Source organism: Halyomorpha halys, unplaced genomic scaffold (genome assembly GCF_000696795.3).
Source record: "Halyomorpha halys isolate HHAL.00 unplaced genomic scaffold, Hhal_1.1 Scaffold653.1, whole genome shotgun sequence".
Taxonomy (NCBI): domain Eukaryota; kingdom Metazoa; phylum Arthropoda; class Insecta; order Hemiptera; family Pentatomidae; genus Halyomorpha; species Halyomorpha halys.
Genome location: NW_027106142.1, coordinates 146,503 through 151,721, shown reverse-complemented (window position 1 = coordinate 151,721; position 5,219 = coordinate 146,503). Strand labels below are relative to the sequence as shown.

Sequence of the window (5,219 nt, the reverse complement as noted above, 5' to 3'; positions counted from 1 at the left end):
GGTCAACCCGGTTAAATAAAATGGAATGATCAATAGAAGGAAGGCACTGCCGCCAAGCTTCTCACAGAAGAAACTCACCTCACCTTCGAGGCCTCATTAAGTCACTTAATGCTGATGAATTTCATTCGGAACAACCCGCTCCTATTCCTAAACATCCTGATCCTCTTCCTGAACTACCTGACCCTCTTTCCAAACTCTCTACTACTTTAATACCGGAGGACTAGAATGGATATTAGTTAACTCTCCTTCACGAGCCTGGTTGGAGATGAGCACCGAGTTCTCAGGCTCTCTCGATAACTCGGTGTGGCCGCCTGATTGTCAAGCCTAAAAGACTAATAAAAGATTAAGGGAAGGATGTAATTTAGTGTATTAGATATAAGCTCTTTGGATAACCAATTGATTAGGCATTCATTTGTTATGTAGTTGTTAAGACATATGCTACTGACTATTGCGAAATTGATTTACTAGTATTTAATTAATAATTAAAGTAAATGACAGAGTCAGAAAAGTTCACTAAATTGTGAAATGTTACGAATCGATTGGAACATATGATGTTACCGAATTGGTTTATTAATTTTCCTAAAAATTTGTTATTAAATGTCAGTATGATAGTTCCAGTAATAACCGGCGGCTTACTTTGTTGTCTTCTAATTGCGTTAGCAGCCTGTGCTTGCTGCTGTCTGCCCTGCCCAATAATTATTATTTGAGTTTGGAAATTATCGATAAATCAACTATCATGGGAATGATGTGAGTGATATTATTTTATTATGCTATATTTCTGACCAACTATTTAGAAAATTGAAGGAGGTTTAAAATTAATGTCATAAGAAACTTGGTAAAAAAAAACAAAAATGCTTGAAATTAGTACTTGTTGTTACCAAGTTTGAATAGTTTAACTTACAAGGGTTAAATCATTAGTTGATTGAATGTTTTTTTTCTTCTATAAATTCTGATCTATTTAAGAAGATTATCTTGCTATAAGTAGCTTAGAAGCATTACGCAAGAAACTGATACAAATTGCCAGGGCTCGATTTCTAGTAATAGGGGTGCTGGAACAGTAACCATCCGGGTAGAGTGGGGTTATTCCAAATTATTGGACCAAGACTATTACTGGACATAAAAAAAACAAAACATAGCATTTCTCTGAATGGTTCTTATATGTACGTTATGTGTAGTATGTTAAGAAGCCATATCTGTGATTAAATAGATTTAGTTTTATTACAAAAGTATGTGGTACCCGAAACTAGGGGAGTTCTCAAATTTTGAGTATTTTAATTCTCATAAAATTAAAATACTTCTTTGTTACAAATTACTGGATCCGGACCCTTCTTGGGTTGTAGCGCTACAGATTCAATATTTTAAGTTTATATCTGACAATCTTCCTTTCCGCGTTTGACGAGCTTAATAATTTAATCTTAATTTAAAACAAATTTGATCCTTTTTTTCTCTCATCTTTATTCTTTACAACTTTTCCAACGTTTCGACCCTCAGGTCATTCTCAAGGGTACCTTCATATTGATGCCATTTCCTTTTTCAAATGCAGACTAATTGCCTTTGTCCCATATAACCTTTTCTAAATATTTTTTTTCCTAGGTTTAGACCTTTTATAAAACACTCTTCTTTCTTTCTTCCGTATTTTATAAAAGGTTTAAATCTAGGAAAAAATTATTTAGGAAAGATTATATGGGACAAAGGCAATTAGCCTGCATTTTTAAGATTTGAAAAAGAAAATGACATAAATATGAAGGTATCCTTGAGAATGACCTGAGGGTCGAAACGTTGGAAAAGTTGTAAAGAATAAAGTTGAGAGAAAAAAAGGATCAAATTGGTTTTAAATTAAGAATAAACTAAACCACTCGCAAACAAGAATATATAAAATAATTAAGCTGAGCTTAATAATAATATTCTCAAATGCACAAAAAATTAATCTTTTTTAAGTTTTCTCTTACATCAAAACCACAATTTTTTTCTTTAAATTATTCAGAATTTTATATTTGTCTATAAAGAATCGCAAAGTACAAGAAAGCTCAAAAGCCTATAAAAACAGGTTTTTGTTCGTTGCACTACCATGAATCGTGCCGTGCTAATATGCTAGGCATTCTTTAACAATTACTTCAGGGCCCTATTTCATAATAAAATTCGAACTAATACTATCAGTTTTGTACGTTAATGTTAATTCAATTACACAGAATTGTACAATAGTAACTCGTACTTTAGTATTTTTTAATTCCTATATCACTAATAGTTATCCCTATCATGAAAAAAATAAGTATTAGTATCATTACCCCGCCAGTTTCTATACTTGTACTATGAACTAATACTATTAGCTTCCATTATGAAACAGGACCCTGGTCTCACATTTTCTTGAACTTTGATATGTACATATTTATTTAATTATTATTTTTTTCTTTGTAATTTAAGTGCAATTATTTCGATTAGGAGCCTTTCATTTGTTCGCTGCTTTAGTTTATCAAATTTTAAAAAAACAATAGAACTCAATATTCTACATAAATAAGCTCATAATTATCCCATTTTATTCAGTTACTTAGCACTATAATACATAACCTGTACTTTTTTTTTTTTAGAATGAATAGAAAATTTTTCTCCGTGGATTTCGACGGTGGATTCTTTGAAGCTTTAAATTTCTGAGTACATAAAATGAACCTTATCTTTTCTTTTGCGTTTTTGTCACTTATAATGATTAATACGGATAAGAATGCTGTGGAATTAGCAAAAATTGTTTTAATTATTGACAATTATTCGATTTTAGTCGGATAGATGCAACTATTTATGGAAAAAACATACAAATTTGTAATTATAGGATTTTTATGTATATTTTAAGTCCCGAGCAATCTTAAGTAATTTAGAATTCAATTTATGTTGTCTTAGCCCGTGAAAGTTGGATGTGATGCAAAGCTGTAATGGAGAAATGTAGACCATTTATCTTGCAATGGAAACAGATGAGAACAGCGTAATCACCAGCCATCCCGAAACCACTATATAGAAATTGTCTACGTCTAAGGCCTATGGAAATAAAAAATAAAAATTTCAACTGTGGTTCGCCACGATATCGTACTGGGACATAAATATAAAACCTCTATCGAGTGAGTGAGGTTTTCATTGGTATGCTGAATGAAGTTGGCGGTTTCGTGGAGATGCTGAAAAACTTTTCCTCCTAGCGTAACCTTTAGATCTTTGCAGCCTGGGAAGTGCAGTGGCGTAAGTTAAAATCCGGCCTGGAGGGGGGAGGGGTCGACTTTTATTTCTGTGGTGGTCTAACGAAATGAAAACTTGAATACACTCTGATATTTACCCGGTGGCCACAACACTAGCTGTAAACTTTACTATGCAATTATTATAATTTTCCTTATAATCTTACTGTAGAGGAACTTTGAATAGTGGATTAGTCACAAAATACTGACATCTAAGCTACCATGCATGCATTGTGTAAGTATATAATAAATAGAGGACGGTAAGAAAATTCTAAAAACGTCTCATTTCAAAGTACCGTTTAAGTTTACTTTCTGAACACGTACTTCAAAACTATCTGAGCCCTTTTAGATAGTTCAGCTACGCCGAAGACGTACTAAGCCGACCTTTAGCACACTAAAACATCCCCTTCAGGTGTATCACGAGGAAACCATTCTCTCTCTAAAGTGCCCTTACAATGTCAGAAAGAAGTTCTTCTGCGGATAGAAAACTTCAGGAGGTCTGATCGGATTTCAAACTAGTCATTACTGTTCACATGAGCACCTTTTTAATATACTTTACAAAGAAGAAATCCCCGTTTTCAGGTCTAGAAATGGGGTACAGTTTCTAATAGATCCGTCAATCAACATAATTCTTCCTGCAACATTGATGAACCCAAACATTATGAAGCAATGAGCTCGCAATGTATTCCGAACTAAAACTATTTGCATTCCTCTCAATAGAGTATGTGAAGGTGCAAAATAGGCTTATCTTATCTACTAGATAGATGTATTTATAGCCTTACTATTCAAAGTATTCACGGAGTTTGGCCCAATTGGTTTATATCAATAAATCAAGTTAATGTTAAAATACAATATTTTCATTATAATTTTTAAAACTAACATTACTTACAGTAAATGCTTAATAAAAAAAAAAAATAATAATTTTAATATTTTGATTTTTAAGACTTAACATCTTTTCTCACTTACTTAGATTTATACATTACAATATCTTCTTGATTTAATATCTACGAACCATCTGGATAGTAATAAAAACAACTAAATATACTTTTCAAAACAAATTATATTTATTTGCTTAGTTTTCAGGTGCCGTACACAACTACAGGGTTAGAGACACAGTTTTCTGGATTTCGTGGTTACATTTCTCGCAAAACTAATTATGAATATAATTCCATTTCGTTTTTCAATTTCAGGCGCTTTTTAAATATTGCTCGATTTAGCTATCTTAAAATACCCTCTTCTCATTTTAAGCTAATATTTCAAAAGTGATATAGGACCATCGCTCTCCGGGGGTCTTACCTATTATGCCTCCAATGTAAACCCGCCTTCAGCGAACCTTGTAACTTATCTTATAATGCCATACGGCAAACAAAGATATAATGTAAATATGTATATATATATTTCTGCATTGTATTATATATATCTGTAAATTGTACATTTAAAAACAATAAAGAGGTTTTGAAAATAAAAAATGGGATCTTAGCGGGGTTGGTACGGCGGGGTAGGATTGCCTTTTTTTCGTGGTATGATCTCCTCTTGTGAGATTGTGTTATGTCGTACATTGACCAACCTACTCGCTTTACTACAATATAAATAACTATAATAAAAATGAATATCATGTTAAAAGAAATGAACGAATTTCTTATATAGGCCATTCTACAATTTTGATGCTGTTTCAGTTACAGTACTTTTTAAATATTATAAAATATCTGAATGGGAATTTTTCTTTCCTATTATTATCCTTCCCTAGGCCTACATACTCTTCTCCTTTTAATGTTGCAATAATTAATGACTATAGAGTTATAAAATATTTGTTGCTAGTTGGGTCATTCTCAATCCTGTCACAAATCTATGTTTCTGGCTTAAATTATCAATAACAATTCTTTTATTAGTTTCTTTGGCAGTAAATCTAACAAAATGACTTTCATATTGTTCAAGTGCTATTAAATATTACGGATTTAATTATATTTGAAGATTATTATTAAATAAAAAAATATGGACAAGTCAGAT

The 5,219-nt window shown here is 31.9% G+C and overlaps 1 long non-coding RNA gene across 1 annotated transcript; it reads left to right on the top strand.

The window, feature by feature from the left end:
• Positions 1-431: 431 nt before the first annotated feature.
• On the top strand, positions 432-2,675 carry LOC106685044 (uncharacterized). The gene is made up of 2 exons (XR_001343780.2): positions 432-747; positions 2,586-2,675. It is a non-coding gene; the product is annotated as an uncharacterized lncRNA (long non-coding RNA).
• The last annotated feature ends 2,544 nt before the right edge of the window (positions 2,676-5,219 follow it).